General features: G+C 39.4%; 1 protein-coding gene across 4 annotated transcripts in view; it reads right to left on the bottom strand.

Moving 5' to 3' along the window:
• Positions 1 to 19,290, bottom strand: part of Stk33 (serine/threonine kinase 33) — a 176,380-nt gene that overhangs the window by 97,426 nt on the left and 59,664 nt on the right. For 2 of the 4 annotated variants that reach the window (XM_060367072.1, XM_060367076.1), the window contains exon 2: positions 8,352 to 8,494. The exons of 1 other annotated variant lie outside the window; for it this stretch is intronic. The gene's annotated coding sequence lies outside the window, so the exon portion shown is untranslated. Of the gene's footprint in view, positions 1 to 8,351; positions 8,495 to 14,832; positions 14,877 to 19,290 lie in introns of all 4 variants that reach the window. One more of the 4 variants, XM_060367074.1, reaches the window with a different exon arrangement.

The raw sequence follows: 19,290 nt of genomic DNA, 5'->3' as shown, positions 1-19,290 counted from the left end.
AGAACTGTGGGCCCCAGGGCACCAGAGTCTTAGTTTCACTGTCAGGTGCAAACACACAGGGAGGAAAACGGCTGGTCTGATCTCAGAGCACTCAGCTGATACCACCACCCCGAAAAGGTCTCGGGAAAATTACCCAGTTTAGGCAGACACCCAGGCTCCCAACGGCCAGAAAGGCAGAGCCACAAGCGGGCGTCTGTGCCTGTGAGTTCTACTTGCTGCCACCCCAGACAGAACTGCAGTCCCCAAAGCAAAGACTGAGTGTCCCTGGCAGGAGGAAACCCCCAGCAGCGGGGGGGCGGGGGGATCATCAGGTCTAACACCCAGCACCAAAAGACTTTCTGGATTCACGCAGACTCTAGGCTCTAGCTTTCTACTGTAGGCAGGAGCGCTGTGCTCAGCTGCCATTATTGAGTACCCCTAGGGCACTGGGGCACACAAGCTGCATCCTCAGACCTACAAAAGCCAGAGAGCCATTACAGCTGCCCTCAGATACTGTGCCAAGGATCAACCTAGCTAGACTGTCAAAACTGTGGTAATCCCTGGTCCTTCAAGAGGGCTGCACCCACAGCGTCCGGACCAGAGCAGTGCCTGCATCCAACATCCCAGAAAGGGACACACAACTTCTGGTCCAGACTGAGGCACCCAGCCTCCAGACCAGAGCGGCGCCCCCAGGCGACAACTCAACCTAGGTGCACATTCTCCAGGCCCAGAGCAGAGCACTCAGCCTCTGGCCCAGAGACTTGCTGGGCGCTCCTCTCACTTTCCCGGACAGAACTGTGTGCCCCAGGATAACAGACTAAGTTTCCCTGTTGGGAGAAAACCCCACAGCTAGGGAATCAGCAGGTTCTTCAAGAGGACTGTACCTGGAAAACTGTAACAACAGCAGCAGCTCACTAAATTTATAACGAGAAACCCAGCAGTGGGGCAGCTGTCTTGAGAACTTCTATGGGTAAGAGGAGAGCCCCCCCCCCCCCCCGCATAACAAAGACCACAGCTACTACTCAGGGCTATACACCTGAGTTGAGCAGTGGCAATTCCTGAGAAACACTGGCCATACAGTGACCATAACCAAAAAGCAGAGGAGGACTCCTTCAGGAAAAATCATCTTCCGGCCGAGGGGATTCTCCCTACCTCAGGACTCCAGGAAGCACAGAAACTAACAGCCAACACCTAAAACAGCCCAATGGGTAGAGGTCAGCGTAAAAGCTCAACCAACAAAAGACAGAGCAATATGGCATCTCCAAAACCCAGCCATCCAGGGGCAAACAGCCCTGGACAAAGCAGCATAATAGAAAATCAAGAAGATGACCTTACATCTATGCTGATGAAGAGGATATTAGAGGAAACAAATAAAATACATAAAGAATTAGAGGAAGATAAAACCAAACAGATCATGGCTATCCGTAAAGAAATGGAGGAAGTTAAAGACAAGCAGATTATGGCCATCCGTGAAGAAATACGGGAAGATGCAGCCAAACAGTTTGTGGCCTTCAGAGAAGAAATAATTAAATCACTGAAAGAAGTAAAAGAAACAGAGTTGAAGGAACTAAAAGAAAAAGAGGAAAATACAATCAGACAGGTGAAGGAAGTAAACAAAACAAATCAAGACCTGAAGACAGAACTGGAAAAATTAAAGAAAACACAAATGGAGGAAATAATGGAAAGGAAGAATTAGGGAAGAAAACAGGAACTACAGAGGTAAGCATAACCAACAGACTACAAGAGATGGAAGAAAGACTCTCAGGTGTAGAAGACACAATGGAAGAAATCGATGTATCTGTCAAAGAAAATGTTAAATCCAAAAAATTCCTGACACAGACTGTCCAAGAAATCCAAGACAGTATGAAAAGACAAAACCTAAGAATAATAGGTATAGAGGAAAAAGAAGACTCCCTTCTCCAAGGCCCAGAAATATTTTCAACAAAATCATTGAAGAAAATTTCCCCAAGCTAAAGGAGAGGCCGATTAGAATACATGAGGCCTACAGAACACCCAACAAATTTGACCAGAAAAGAAAATCCTCCCGCCACATACTAATCAAAACAGTAAGTATACAGAACAAAGAAAAAATACTAAAAGCTGCAAGGGAAAAAGGCCAAGTAACATATAATGGCAAACCCATTAGAATCACACCTGACTTTTCAACAGAGACTATGAAAGCCAGAAGGACCTGGACGGATATCATGCAGACCCTAAGAGAACACAGATGTCAGCCCAGGCTACTATACCCCGCAAAACTCTCAGTCCTCATAGATGGAAAAACAAGATATTCAATGACAAAAACAAATTTCAACAATACCTACAAACAAATCCAGCATTACAGAAGACACTAGAAGGGAAAATACAACCCAGGAAAACTAGCTACAATCAAGAAAACACAGGAAATAAATAACCTCACTTCAGTAAAACAAAAAGCAACCAAGCACACAACCTGATGACCACAGCCAACATCAAAATCAAGGGATCTAACAGCCACTGGTCATTAATCTCTCTCAACATCAATGGACTCAACTCTCCAATAAAAAGACAGATTAACAGAATGGATACGTGAACAAAACCCAGCAATCTGTTGCATACAAGAAACAACCTAAGGCACAAAGATAGACATTACCTGAGGGTAAAAGGTTGGAAGACGACTTTCCAAGCAAATGGACCCAAGAAACAAGCAGGAGTAGCCATTCTAATATCTGATAAAATAGACTTTCAACCAAAATTAATAAAAAGGATGGGGAAGGACACTTCATACTCATCAAGGGAAAATTCCACCAGGAAGACATCACAATCCTGAACATCTATGCCCCAAATACAAGGGCACCCACATTTGTGAAAGAAACATTGGTAAAATTTAAACCACATATAGATCCCCACACATTAATAGTGGGAGACTTCAACACCCCACTCTCAACAAAGGACAGGTCAACAAAACAGAAATTAAACAAAGAAACAATATCTCTGACAGAGGTCATGAATCAAATGGACCTAACAGACATTTACAGAACCTTACACCCAAACACAAAAAAAATTACCTTCCTCTCAGCACCTCATGGAACCTTCTCCAAAATAGACCATATAGTTGGTCACAAAGCAAGCCTCAACAGATACAAGAAGATTGAAATAATCCCTTGTAACTTGTCTGATCACCATGGAATAAAGTTGGACTTCAACAACAACAGAAATAGCAAAAAGCCTACACACACATGGAAACTGAACAACTTGTTACTAAAAGACAGCTGGGTCAGGGAAAAATAAAGAAAGAAATTAAAGTCTTCCTAGAACTCAATGAAAATGAAGACACAACATACCCAAACTTGTGGGACACAATGAAAGCAGTGCTAAGAGGAAAGTTCATAGCACTAAGTGCCTTCAAGAAGAAATTCGAGACAGCTCATTCAAGCAACTTAAAGGCCCACTTAAAAACCCTAGAAAAAGAAGAAGCAGACACACAAAAAAGGAGTAGACAGCTGGAAATAATCAAACTCAGGGCTGAAATCAATCAATTAGAAACAAATAAAACAATTCAAAGGATCAACAAAACCAAGAGCTGGTTCTTTGAGAAAATCAACAAGATTTACAAACCTTTAGCCAAGCTAACTAAAAGGCAGAGAGACACCACCCAAATCAATAAAATCAGAAATGAAAAGGGGGACATAACTACAGACACTGAGGAAATCCAAACAATCATTAGGACTTACTTCAAAAGTCTATATGCCACAAAATTTGAAAATCTAAATGAAATGGACAATTTTCTTGATTGATTTGACTTACCAAAGCTGGATCAGGACCAGGTAAATCAATTAAATAGTCCTATATCCCCCAAAGAAATAGAAGTGGTCATCAAAAGTCTCCCATCCAAAAAAGCCCAGGACCAGATGGCTTCAGCACAGAATTCTACCAGACCTTCAAAGAAGAGCTAACTCCAATTCTTTTCAAACTATTCCACAAAATAGAAACAGAAGGAACATTACCAAACTCATTCTATGAAGCCACAGTCACCTTGGTACCTAAACCTCACAAAGACTCAACAAAGAAAGAGAATTTCAGGCCAATCTCCTTTATGAACATTGATGCAAAAATACTTAACAAAATACTTGCAAACCGAATCCAAGAACATATCAAAGATATTATCCACTATGACCAAGTAGGCTTCATCCCAGGTATGCAGGGGTGGTTCAATATATGGAAATCCATCAATGTGATCCACCATATTAACAAATTAAAAGAAAAGAACCACATGATAATCTCCCTAGATGCTGAAAAAGCATTTGAAAAAATCCAACATCAATTCATGTTTAAAGTATTGGAGAGATCAGAGATACAAGGCACATACCTAAACATAGTAACGGCAATATACAGAAAGCCTATAGCCAACATCAAACTGAAAGGAGAGAAACTTAAAGCAATCCCACTGAAATCAGGGACAAGACAAGGCTGCCCACTGTCTCCATATCTCTTCAACATAGTTCTGGAAGTCCTTGCTAGAGCAATAAGACAGTTGAAGGAGATCAAGGGGATACAGATGGGAAAGGAAGAATTCTGTCAAATAATCACTATTTGCAGATGATATGATAGTATACATGAGTGACCCCAAAAACTCTACCAGGGAACTCCTACAGCTGATAAACACCTTCAGCAAAGTGGCCGGATACAAAATTAACTCAAAAAAAAAATCAGTAGAACTCCTGTATACAAAAGACAAAAGGCCAGAGAAAGAAATTAGAGAAACAACGCCCTTCACAATAGCCACAAATGACATAAACTACCTTGGTGTAACCCTAACCAAGCAAGTCAAAGACTTGTATGAAAAAAATTTCAAGTCTCTGAAGAAAGAATTAGAAGAAGATATCAGAAGATGGAAAGATCTCCCATGCTCATGGCTTGGCAGGATTAACATAGTAAAAATGGTCATCTTACCAAAAGCAATCTACAGATTTAATGCAATTCCCATCAAATTGCCAACACATTTCTTTACAGACCTGGAAAGAAAAATTCTCAACTTCGTATGGAATAACAAGAAACCAAGAATTGCTAAAACAATCCTCTACAATAAAAGATCTTCTGGAGGTATCTCCATCCCTGATCTCAAGCTGTACTATAGAGCAACAGTTACAAAAACTGCATGGTACTGGCATAGAAACAGAATGGTGGATCAATGGAACCGAACAGAAGACCCAGAAATAATCCCACACACTTATGGACACCTGATTTTTGACAAAGATGCCAAAACCATACAATGGAAAAAAGATAGCATCTTCAACAAATGGTGCTGGTCCAACTGGATGTCTACATGTAGAAAAATGCAAATAGATCCATACGTATTACCCTGCACAAAACTGAAGTCCAAGTGGATTAAAGACCTCAACATAAAACCAGACACATTAAATCGGCTAGGAAAAAAGTGGGGAATACCCTAGAACTCTTTGGTACAGGAGAAAATTTCCTGAACAGAACACCAACAGCACAGGCTCTAAGAGCAACAATCAATAAATGGGACCTCATGAAATTGAAAAGCTTCTGTAAAGCAAAGGACACAGTCATCAAAACAAAGTGACTGCCTACAGATTGGGAAAAAATCATCACCAACCCTTTATCTGACAGAGGACTCATATCCAGTATATATAAAGAACTAAAGAAGCTCAACAGCAGCAAACCAAGTAATCCACTTAAAAAAATTAGAAACAGAACTAAACAGAGAATTCTCTGTAGAGGAATATCAAATGGCAGAGAAGCACTTAAAGAAATGCTCAACCTCATTAGCCATTAGGGAAATGCAAATCAAAATGACCCTGAGATTTCACCTTACACCTATGAGAATGGCCAAGATCAAAAACTCAAGTGACAACACATGCTGGAGAGGTTGTGGAGAAAGGGGAACCCTTCTCCACTGCTGCTGGGAATGTAAACTTGTGCAACCACTCTGGAAATCAATCTGGTGTTTTCTCAGACAACTAGGAATAGCGCTTCCTCAAGATCCAGCCATACCACTCCTAGGCATATACCCAAAAGAGGCTCAAATACACAAAAAGGACATTTGCTCAACCATGTTTGTAGCAGCTTTATTTGTAATACCCAGAAGCTGGAAACAGCCCGGATGCCCCTCAAGTGAAGAATGGATGCAGAAACTGTGGTACATCTATACAATGGAGTATTACTCAGCAATGAAAATAAGGAAATCATGAAATTTGCAGGTAAATGGTGGGACCTGGAAAGGATCATGCTGAGTGAGTTGTCCCATAAGCAAAAAGACACACACGGTATATACTCACTCATATAAACATACAACATAGAATAAACCCACTAAAATCTGTACATCTAAACATACTAAGCAAAAGAGAAGACCCTTACTAAAATGTTCAATCCCCATCCTGAAAGGCAAAGAGGATGGACATCAGAAGAAGAAAAAAACAGGAAATAACCTAGGAACCTGTTAGAGAGGGCCTCTGAAAGCCAGAAGAAAACAGGAAACAACCTCGGAACCTGCCACAGAGGGCCTCTGAAAGCCTCTGCCATGCAGACTGTGAAAGCAAATGCTGAGCCTGATGGCCAACTGATGGGCAGAGTGAATGGAATTTTATGTAAGAAGTGGGAAATAGTAAGAGCTGGAGAGGACAGGAACTCCACAAGGAGAGCAACAGAACAAGAAAATTTGAACACAGGGAACTTCTCAGAGACTCATACTCCAATCAAGGACTATTCATGGAAATAACCTAGAACCCTGACAATGCAGCCACTTCTGATGAGAACTGATAGACTAAGATCAGAAAGAAGGAGAGGAGGACCTCCGATATCAGTGGACTTGGGGAGGGGCATGCATGCAAAGGGGGGGAGGGTGGGATCGGGAGGGGAGGAGGGAGGGGCTTATGGGGGGATACAAAATGAATAAAGTGTAATTAATAAAAGTTAAATAAAAAATTTTAAAAAACATTAAAAGAAAAAGGAATACTTCTACATACATACAAAGCAAACTGTTAAAATGAATATAAAAATTTTAAAAGCAGCAGGAGAGAAGCAACTCATCATAAGTGAGAGCTTTTCAATATCCTAATAAGATTCTCAATTGAAACCACAAAGGTCAAAAGGAAATTAGATGACATATTAAAAGTTCTGAAATGAATAAACAAAGAAATTTGTCAACAAAGAATTCTAAATGCAATTATCACTCAAAAATTAAGGATTACTAGTATACCAATAACAAAGACATCACACACACACATATACACACATTAATGCACACATGTACACACATCCTTTTACTAATAAAAAAAAAGAAAACTCAAGAAAATAATATCAAACTGAATTGAGCAAGATTTTAAAATGATTATGTACCATGAAGGAGTGATGTTTATTTGGGATACAACATTGATTCAACATATAAAAGTCAATGTAATAACCATATTAAATAAACATGTAAAACGAACATGGCCATCATGACACATGGAGAAAGACACTTGATAAAAACCAATGTCCTCTCATGACAAAAACATTCAACAAACTAGTAACAGAAGGGGCCTTCTCAAACTGACACGGGCTGTACAGCTCAGTGCTAAGAAGCTCAGTGCTGAAAGGCTGAGCATCCCTCACAGCCAGGAGTGAAACAGGCCTGTCTATCCTCACCACTTCTATTTACCACTGTGCTGAGAACTATGCCACTGGCTAACTCCTCATCAAAATAAAGAGCATTTACATTATAAAGGAATAAGCAAAGAGTCATCTCTATTTTTTAAATGAAATAAAAAAATGTTGTGTATATAGAAAAACTTGAGAAATGTACATATACAGCAAATAAATGGCATAAATTACAGGTCAGAAGGTCAATATACAAAAGCACTCATATTTCTGTTTACTTGCAATAAACAAGCAAAAAAATCAAGTTAAGAAGACAGCTTAATCCAACAGTATTAAAAAAGCAAAACTGACCAAATAAATCTAACTCTTGAATGCTGACAACTGTAAACTTTGCAAAAAAAAAAAAAAAAAAAAGTGAAGAAACAAATAGGAGGGTATTTTGTCTTCATATACTGGGAAATTTAGTATCTCCCAAATTGATCTATCAATTAAATGTGATCCATTCCAAATATTTAAGAGCCTTTTTGTAGAAACTGATAAACTAATCATAAAATACAGAAAATATAAGAAAACCAGAATAGCCATACAAACCTTAAAAATAAGTTAAAATGGGCAGGGTGAGTTTAAAGATAGCCTGGGCTCCATAATGAGATGTTCTTTTAAAAAGGAATTTGGGAATCCATACTTTGTCATGTCAAAACTGTAATAATTAACCTGGGCACACTGGCACACAGCAAACACAACCCGCCTGCGTGAGAGGCTAAGGTAAAAGAATCAATGTTGCTCACCTCTTCAAAAAAAAAAGTAGCCTCGTAACTCAAACATTGGTGTGGTACTGGTCACTGGCACAGCAGATCAACAGAATAGAACTGAAAGTCCAGGAATACACCTATGCATCTACAGTGAGTTGATTTTTAACAAGGTACCAATTCTATGAGGAAAGAACAGAAGATTAAACAATTAGTACTGAGGCTAATGGATATGAATCTCAACTTTAAACCACACTTCTAGTGAAAAACAAGTCACAGACCTAATTAAGAACCACAGCTTTAAAAGAAATACGGAGACAAATCTTATATGTATGTGTATGTGTGCCTGTGTCACTCAAACAAAATAAAGGAAATACCCAGTTTGTCAAGCTCTTGTCATTTGCCTATCTCCAAACTGATCACTTTCATAAGCGAATGCAGTATTCACTGTTGAGGTATGAGTTGTATGCTATGTTTCTGAGGGGAGTCTTAGTAACTCAGAAGGAAAAGGTGAATCCCCTAAAGGAAATCAGAAACTGTTAACAGAGAAAGGAAAATCAATTCTAGGCAGGCATAAACAATAAAGGTAGTCTTAGTTTCTGCCTGTGTTGAAACATTTCATTACTTGTAGAAGGCAAATTATACATTTGTGGAGAACAAATGGAAATTTCTATACAGATTATAAATGTTTGCCTCCTATAGCCTATACTTCCACTGGTAGGACTATAGAAATGTCCATAAATGCAAAAACATATACTGAACTATTGTTTCAAATAGTAACTTGTGGAGGTAGAAACTAATAAAATTTCTACCTATAGAGATGGTTAAGTTAATTTTAGTAATTTATCCATACTGTGTAATAAAATTATTATTGGTGGGCACATCAAAAGATCACTAATAAATTAATTTTATCTTAGTATTAGTTTTTTAAGTTAGCAACAATACAATGAATTTCACTATGACAGTTTCATATGTACCTTGTTCTTTTTTATGTATAATTTTATCTTATTTTTTTATTAATTACACTTTATTCACTTTGTATCCTGCCATAAGCCCTTCCCTCCTCCCCTCCCAATCCCACCCTCCCACCCCCTTCTTCATGCATGCCCCTCCCCAAGTCCACTGATAGGGGAGGTCCTCCTCTCCTTCCTTCTGATCTTAGTCTATTAGACCTCACCAGGAGTGGCTGCATTGTCTTCTTCTGTGGCCTGATAAGGCTGCTCCCCACTCAGGGGGAGGTGATCAAAGAGCAGGCCAGTCAGATTATGTCAGAGGCAGTCCCTCTTCCCATTACTATGAAACCCACTTGGACACTTAAACTGCCACTAAACTGTGCAGGGGTTCTAGGTTATCTCCATGCCTAGTACTTGGTTGGAGTATGAGTCTCTGGGAAGACCCCTGTGTTCAAATTTCTGGTTCTGTTGCTCTCCTTGTGGGGTTCTTGTCCTCTCCAGCTCTTACTATTTCCCACTTCTTACATAAGATTCCCTGCACTCTGCCCAACAGTTGTCCATAAGCCTCAGCGTCTGCTTTGATAGTCTGCAGGGCAGAACCTTTCAGAGGCCCTCTGTGGCAGGTTCCTAACTTGTTTCCTGTTTTCTTCTTCTGATGTCCATCCTCTTTGCCTTTCATGATGGGGATTGAGTGTTTTAGTCAGAGTCCTCTCTCTTGATTAGTTTCTTTAGATGTACAGATTTTAGTAGGTTTATCCTATGTTATATGTCTATATGAGTGAGTATATACCGTGTGTGTCTTTCTGCTTCTGGGACAGCTCCTTCCCAGGTCCCACCATTTACCTGCAAATTTCATGATTTCCTTATTTTTCATTGCTGAGTAATACTCCATTGTGTAGATGTATCACAATTTCTGCATCCATTCTTCAGTTGAGGGGCATCTGGGCTGTTTCCAGCTTCTGGGTATTACAAATAAAGCTGCTACAAACATGGTTGAGCAAATGTCCTTATTGTGTACTTGAGCCTCTTTTGGATATATGCCTAGGAGTGGTATAGCTGGATCTTGAGGAAGCGGTAGTCTAGCTGTCTGAGATAGCGCCAGATTGATTTCCAAAGTGGTTGTACAAGTTTACATTCCCAGCAGCAGTGGAGAAGGGTTCCCCTTTCTCCACAACCTCTCCAGCATGTGTTGTCACTTGAATGTTTGAACTTAGCCATTCTGATGGGTGTAAGGTGAAATCTCAGGGTCGTTTTGATTTGCATTTCCCTAATGGCTAACAACGTTGAGCGTATCTGTAAGTGTTTCCCCGACATTCGGTATTCCTCTACAGAGAGTTCTCTGTTTAGCTCTGTTCCCCGTTTTTTAAGTGGGTTACTTGGTTTGCTGCTTTTCAGATTCATTAGTTCTTTATATATAATGGATATGAGTCCTCTGTCAGATAAAGGGTTGGTGATGATTCCTTCCCAATCTGTAGGCAGTCGTTTTTTTTTTTGTTTTTTTTTTTGATGACTGTGTCCTTTGCTTTACAGAAGCTTTTCTGTTTCATGAGGTCCCATTTATTGATTGTTGCTCTTAGAGCCTGTGCTGTTGGTGTTCTGTTCAGGAAGTTGTCTCGATGACCTCCTCTTGATCCCTTGACTCTCCCTAAATAGGCCCTCCTTCTGTCCTCCTATCACACACATACCACTCCTCCTGCGATCTAGGATCCACATACGATAGAAAGCAAGTACTGTTTCTATCTGCCATATTTTACCTAACATAATGATTTCCAGTTCTATTCATTTTCCTGTAACTGTCGTGAATTCATTTTTATTTTCTTTAAGTTTGTATTAAAATTATTTATTTGCTGTGGGGTGGGGGGTATGGAGGTCAGGGGATAACTTATGAGACACTTGTTCTCAAGGTGAAGCCCAAGTAGTCAGGTCTGGCAGCAAGTGTCTTTCTTTACCTGCTGAGCCAGCTCACAGGCCCATTATTCCATTTTTCTTTATGGCTGAATAAGATTTCACCGTATATACATAATCATATGTTCTTTTTGGTTTCTTTTTGTTTTGTTTTTTTTGTTTCTAAGACAGGGTTTCTCTGTATATCTCTGGCTGTCCTGGATTCACTCTGCAGACCAGGCTAGCCACAACTTACAGAGGTCCGCCTCCCTCTGCCTCCTGAGTGCTGGGATTAAGGGCATGTACCACCACACCTGGCTTTTAACTATATTTTCTTAATCCATTCATCTGTTAGTGGTCATCTAGACTGGGTTCCGTGTCTTTGTTATTTTGAATAATACACCAATAAACATGGATGTGTAAGTATAAGACACTAATTTTAAGAAAAGAGAAGCAAATAGAATATAATACTCATAGTCTATATATAGACACTTATATCTGTAGACATACTTGGAAAATTCCTGACACTGATCACCAACCTGTTAAAAACTGCTGTTCTAGAAAAAGAAAGAAACTGTGGGCTGTGAGTATGAAGAGGGGAGAGTTCATTACTTCTCTATCATCCACTTTTATATTATTTGTTTTTATTTTTATTTTTTAAAATAAAAGTATCCCAGCTGTAGCTCCCTCCCTCATCCCCTCCTCACATATATACTGAAACAATGTTTCATGAAAAATACTGTAGCATTTGTGATATGCACTACATTTTATTCTTTCTCAAAAAAAAAAAAAAAAACCCTGTCACTTGTTCCAACATTCTCCATCCCACCAAATTACTTTCACTGCCCAATCCCATGCTTCCTCCTTCATCTCTTCCCATGCCCTGCCCCCATCCACTGTTAGAGGAGGTCCTCCTCCCCTTCCCTCTGACCCTAGCCTATTAGGTCCCACTTTTAACTTTTTATAATGAGAAGGTATTTGTGTTCTCACAAGTTGAAAAAATAAAGAGGATGGCCTTAACTCACTTTCTTTTGTCACTGTGGATAAGCTCAGTGCTCTATGTGCAGGTCCTGCAGGACAGCAAGCAGAGGCCCTGCCTGAACCTGTTCACCAGGCTCATCTGTTTTTCCAGATCAGAGCTGTATGTTTAACCAGCTTTCCAGCCAGGTCCACTTACTGCCTACTCTCTTCCCTGATGAAAAGGTGCTTTTTAATTTCTCCCCTTCTACACATGTCCAGCTCTTACAATGATGGTTTGAGCCTCTAGACCTCATTCTTTGATATCTCTCTTATCAACAATCTCCTTGTCTGTAGACTAAAGGCACTCAGAGGGGCTCCCATCTCTTTATATGATTTTTCTTGAACTTAAACTAAATTTCTGTGTTTGAAATGGGCAGGAGCCTCTTTTTTTCCAGCAATTAAAAGACATCAATGGAAAGCAGTAGTTTTAAGGAAAATCACATAGAAATGATTTTAGAATAAGCTTCAAAACTTTATCTAGTTCTCAGCAGCTGAAAATAATTATTTGTCTGACCCACCAAGAACTCTGTAGGCTTTAGGCAAGCACATATTTCTTTGACAAATTCTCTACAGACAGAAAAGGCACTCCAGTTTTAAGGACTTGTGTGAGTAGATCAGACCCACCTCGATAATACAGGCATCTCACCCATCCCTCTTTGATCAGCTCTATATATCCTTTGTTGTGCAACACACATAGGTTCAGGATTCTAGCCTGAACATCTTTGGAGAACCAATATTCTGCCCACCACAGGCTCCCTTGGGACCTTTACTGCAGCATGCTCTCATATGTGTTTACATAATATACCCTAGAACCATAATTTTATTTTTTAAGTTGGTACAGATACAGGACTAAACCATAATCAGACTCCTCACAAAATGCCCAGCAAAGATTCTTTGGTGAGTCATGTAGCAAAGACAGAGAAGAAAGGGTGGGGGTGTGCGTGTTCAATGTCAAACCCCTTTAAAACTGAGAATAATTAATACCAGTGGAGTACTTGTAAAGAGACTCCCCAGTGCAGACTTGGACAGGTGGCTTAGCAGTTAAAAGAGCTTGCTGTTCTTTCAGATGATCTGAGTATGGTTACCAGAAGCTATGCTTGGAGAATGCTCACAACCCTGTATCTAGTTGCAAGGGAGATGATTCCCTCTTCTGGCTTCCTGAAAACACATGGCACATACACCCACTCATGTTCACACACACACACACACACACACACACACACACTACCCATACCAGAAAAAAATCAAGCTATAGGCCAAATCAGAATTTATTTGTGTAAACGAGCTCTTTTTAAATGTGTAACTCCCTGACAACTGAGAACTATATCATAATTCCACAAGCATTAAAGCATCTGTAGTATAAAATTGATTGATGAATCCAAAGATAACTCAGATTCTTATCACAGGGGTCTTTCAGTCAAATTGAGTGTTTCTCAAATTCATATAATCTGATAGACAATAACAAATGCAATTTTAGGGTATGACCCAATACACATTCACATATATACTGAAACAATGTTTCATGAAAAATACTGTAGCATTTGTGATATGCACTACATTTTATTCTTTCTCAAAAAAAAAAAAAAAAAAAACAAAACCCTGTCACTTGTTCCAACATTCTCCATCCCACCAAATTACTTTCACTGCCCAATAATAGTCACTGTCCCAAGTCTGACTGAATTGTATTGAAAAAGATCAGTCTGAACATGTGAATAATTAACAAAAGAGAGTTAAGTGCTAAATAGAGAGGTTATTACCATGGAAACAGAAAATGAATAAATAATTGTAATGGGCATCCAGAATCCACTGCATAAACTATGCACACAGATAGAAATTTAACCAATAAAGATTGAGGATGGGTCATTCTTGGTCTCTTTTTCACTATTTTCCTAGTCTAAGTGGAGAACTGTCTTAATTACTTTTCTATGACTAAGGTAACTTATAAAGGAAACCATCGAATTTGGCTTACAGCATCAGAGAGTTAGAGAGAGTTAGAGTTAGAGTTAGAGTTAGAGTTAGAGTTAGAGTTAGAGTTAGAGTTAGAGTTAGAGTTAGAGCAAAGGACCAACTAAGAACTCACATCTTAATCCCCAACTATGAGGCATAGAGAGAGCAGCCTTGGCATCTCATGAATCTTTTGAAACCTCAAAGCCTGCCCATTTCTCTAACAAGGCGACAACTCCTAATCCTTCCCAAACAGTTCTACCAACTGGGAACCAAATATTTAAATACTTGAGCCCATGGGGCCATTCTCATTCAAACCACAAGGACAAAAACGTATTTGATGCAAAGTAGCATCAAAGCCGATATATAAACTTGGGAGTTGTCTGACTCTCAGATACTCCTGTGTATCTTGTCTTAATGTGCACTATTACTCTCAGCAGTCAACATATACAATCCTAGTGTTCAGATGCACTCACTCTCCAGGCTGCCTGCCTCTGCATCTCTTGACTCCCACGGTTCCCAGGTCACTCTGAAGTCTTCAGTTTTGTCCCAAGTTTGTAATATAATTTCCCTGTTTTCCAAATGCTATATAGCACTTATTATGAGCATTATAAAAATTAAGCCAAACTCTGGCTTACACGTTTTAAGGAAACAAAAGAAAAAGTATTATTCCATTACAGAAAGATGCTTTATCTGCATTCAAGTACATGTCTGCTTACCTCACTGAGCCAGCTACGCCCAAGACTTGCTATGCTCACTGATCCTGTCAGAAAACAAGAATTATCAAGTATATAAATATTTGAGATGGGTAACTCAGTAAGTATCATAGACTTTAGTCTTCTGTATACTTCTGTACTATATATTTTTATTATTAGAATATATTTTTCTCTAACAGTATAGTATACATAATCAAAAATAGTAACTATGGTAATTTTGTAAGAACTGGTACCAGAATACTTTTATTATTATAATGATAGTTGCATCTATTTATTCAATTATTTATTTACTACAGGTTCCATAATTCCTACTCTGTATAAGGAACTGTTGAACCCACAAACAAGACCTAGCACAATATTGAGTCTCTCAATATAAAAGGGATTAATATGACAAATTAATTAATTAATATGACAAAGCAGAACACAAAGGTATAAAGAACAAAGTGAGGGGAAAATGTGGGTGATCAAAACACTCTAATATGTCAATCCCAAACTTTTATTTACTAAAATTTCAATCATGTTTAAGTGATTTAAAATCTATGAATATGAAAAAAATACCTCAACAGGTCACTTAAGCAAAATTTTCCTTAAGACATAGTAGGTGGGACATGGTGGTTCATGCCGGTAATCAAGAAGCTGGGCGAGAGGACTGCTGCAAGTCCCAGGACAGCCTGGGCTACACAGAGTTCTAGACTAGTCTCAGCCACAGGGTGAAGAGCAGTCCAAATCGAATGAATGAATGAATGACATAGTAAAGCATTTTTGGCTAAGGCAGTAAGAAAGAAAACCCACATGATTCTTTGAGAGGGAAGAAACTGCACAATGTGAGGAATGAGTTCCTCCCTACATAGAAGCTTTAACAGCCATGGCTCCAGCCAATACAAAGGTGTGCATGTTCACACCTAAATGATCCAGTCTGACTGCAGAGAACAGACCTCATCTGGTTTGGGGCAGTGGCGTTTAGTTGGGGAAATGTGCTTGTTGTTCATGCATAAGAACATAGTACTCAGGTCAGAAGCTTGGTGCTGCTGCACACACCTGTCACCCCGGAACTGTGCAAGGCTGAGACAGCATCATCACTGCCAGCCTAGCTCCAAGTTCAGAAAAAAACATTCTTGAGGAAATAAGATGGCAAGCAATAAAGGACACCTGAAAGCCTGCTCTGGCCTTTGTGTTATACACAGACATCCACAGAAACACACATACATGTGCAAACACACACACATAAACCTAAATTTAAAAATATTATTTTGGGGAAAAATACATAGAAAGATATTTTAATGAAAACCTCCTATTGACAGGAACTGATTGGCCTGCTCTTTGATCACCTCCCCCTGAGGGGAGAGCAGCCTTACCAGGCCACAGAGGAAGACAATGCAGCCACTCCTGATGAGACCTGATAGACTAGAATCAGAGGGAAGGAGAGGAAGACCTCCCTTATCAGTGGACTGGGGGAGGGGCACAGGTGGGGAAGAGGGAGGGAGAGTGGAATTGGGAGGGGAGGATGAAGGGAGGTACAGGGGGGATGCAAAGTGAATAAACTGTAATTAATAAAAATAAAAATAATTTTAAAAATTAAAAAATATTATTTTGCAAGAAGTGGGAAATAGTAAGATCTGGAGAGGACAGATCTGGAGAGGACAGGAACTCCACAAGGAGAACAACAGAATCAGAAATTTGAACACAGGGGTCTTCCCAGAGACTCATACATAACCTAGGTAGCCCATGGCAGTTTAGTGTCCAAGTGGGTTACATAGTAATGGGAAGAGGGACTGCCTCTGACATAATCTGATTGGCCTGCTCTTTGATCACCTCCCCCTGAGGGGGGAGCAGCCTTACCAGGCCACAGAAGATGACAATGCAGCCACTCCTGGTGAGGTCTAATAGACTAAGATCAGAAGGAAGGAGAGGAGGACCTCCCCTATCAGTGGACTTGGGGAGGGGAATGCGTGAAGAAGGGGGTGGGATTGGGAGAGGAGAAGGGAGGGGCTTATGGGGGGATACAAAGTGAATAAAGTATAATTAATAAAAATAAAAATTAAATTAAAAAATATTATTTTGGGGAGAAATACATAGATATTTTAATGAAAACCTCCTATGTAACTCTAGTTTATTTTTTAATAATTAATAAATAATATTTAATACAAATAGCAATGCTTCTTTCCAAACTCTGTAGTGAAGTCAACACTTTGAACAACACTTAGACCCATGAAAGTTTGTCCAAATAACACAAAAATAGGTACCTTTTTTGAAACATAGTATCATTCTATAGTCCAAGTTGGTCTGGAACTCACTGTGTCACCTAGGCTGATCTCAAACTCACAATGATTCTCCTACCTCAGCCTCCTTAGTGCCAGAATTACAGCTGTAAGCACTGTACCTAGTTTTCGAAGTAGAATTTTTTTTTTTCTGGGGAGACAAGTCTTTACTCACTACAGAGTCCCACACAATTGTTTGATTTAAACAAACAAACAAACGTCTTTAATATCTCAGGCAGGACACGCTTTAATGGCATCAAGGCCATTAAAATCCCTAAGCTCCGTCCATTACAAGCCATGATAGCTCTCAGTCACCAAGAGGGGGTTCTCGAAGTGAATTTAAACAGACACTTTCCAGGAGATTCAGAGACTGATAATGATCATGTTTTAATACTCTCATAATCTTCAATTATTATAAAATAGTAGCATTTCAAATAGTTGGCTCATTTAAGAGAATATATAACTTTTAAGATACAATTTCACAAAAAAATTAATTAAGGAAAGCTGCTCATATGGAATGCAATAAGTACATGTGTCTTTCTGAATAATCTATTATTTCAAATAAAGTTCCAGGTGAAAGAGCAGTCCTCTTTCTTTTGAGTAGCTAATGATCACAGATACAACAAACTAATGAGTTTCATAATAAAATAATAATAAAATAGCCTTTTGTTTGGCCCAAAGTCTATAGATTTCTTCCTTTATTTCTAATGACCTCAGGTTTTCCTTTATATTCATACTTTCTTCTGAAACACAAAGATTAATATAGCAGCATGTATGTTCATTTCTTCATGGTTCAGACTTATTTGACATCTATTTTATGTAAGCATCTGTGCTTGAACTTGTGGAAATAGAGGGCAGAGATACAAAAACACTGGCCCACATCCCCCAAAATACAATCCAAAACAAAGGCTGAGAAATAGGCAAAGTATATACCACATTACTATTTTTCAGAGAAGGGAAAGATGATTTTCAATACAGTGGAAATTAAAAGGTTTGTAACAGGCCAGGCATAGTGGCACACACCTTTAATCCCAGCACTTGGGAGGCAGAGACAGGAGGATCGTTGTGAATTAAAACACAGCCTGGTCTATATAATGAGTTCCAGAACAGACAGGGATACACAATAAGACACTATCTCTAACCAAACAACAGCAAAAAAGAGATCATAAGGGAAGTGGTACTTGATCTAAATCTTGAAGGCTAGTATGGCTTCACTGACAAAAGCTGGAAGGAAAAGTATTTCCAATATAGCCACAAAGGGTCTTCAGGCAAGTTGTAGAGAGAGTTAGCCAAACATTCAGAATGTTGTTGGAAGCTTACTTGAAAGCTCCTTGAACCTCTGATTTTTAAATGTATAGCCCATAAGATACTTGCTAAACAAGACCTGGAGAGGTGACTAAGCTGGTAAGGGTGTTTGCAGCTGTTCCAAAGAACCCAAGTTTGGTTCCCAGCACCTGTATCAGACCATCTCAAAACCAACTATAATTCCAGCTCCAGGGAATATGACTCTCTCCTAACCTCCAAGGGTACCTCTCCATACATACCTGACTCTTATACCTGATGTAACTATCATTCTTCAGATTTTGCCTAAACCGTGCTGAGATATATACTTGTACAATCTTGTTCCCTGTCTCCCAGACTTGCTAATTCAAGTGGGAAGCCACTATCCACCTGTGACTAAGTTTTTTGCCTATGGCCTGCTTTAGGTACACTACCAACTAACTACTTCTCTGTTTTCCTTTGTTCTTAATGTGTCTCATAAGTACTTTTGCTATTCAGTGTGCCCAGTTTAGGAATAAGCTGCCCTTTGCATCAAAGGAGGGAGTGGAGTTATGTGCTTCGTGTATTCATATTCACTCCTTTGGTCTCCAAATAATCAGGATCTGTTCGTTTCTACTCTGGTTGACCTCTTAGCAATGGCGTATATAAGTTCATGTATACTATTACTCTCTCCTACAACTTCCTCAGGACTACTGAACAAAGTTAGCAAGGAGTCTAAAGTCTTCCCACAGTTAAGCATTCAATAGCCTTTGCTCACAGGACTGAGGAACATGGTGTTTCATCTCTGACCATTCATGCCTGACTTCTCTTTTATCAGAAAATCAGCTAATGCCACCCAATAAAACTCCTGATGAACCTCTTCTAACCATCTCACTTCAAAATGCCGAATGATGCCACAGGAAGCATTTCCTTCTATACATTT

The sequence above is a fragment of the Meriones unguiculatus genome, chromosome 14 (genome assembly GCF_030254825.1).
Source record: "Meriones unguiculatus strain TT.TT164.6M chromosome 14, Bangor_MerUng_6.1, whole genome shotgun sequence".
NCBI lineage: Eukaryota > Metazoa > Chordata > Mammalia > Rodentia > Muridae > Meriones > Meriones unguiculatus.
Note: the sequence above shows the minus strand (reverse complement) of the source record. Positions and strands in the feature narration are given on the sequence as shown.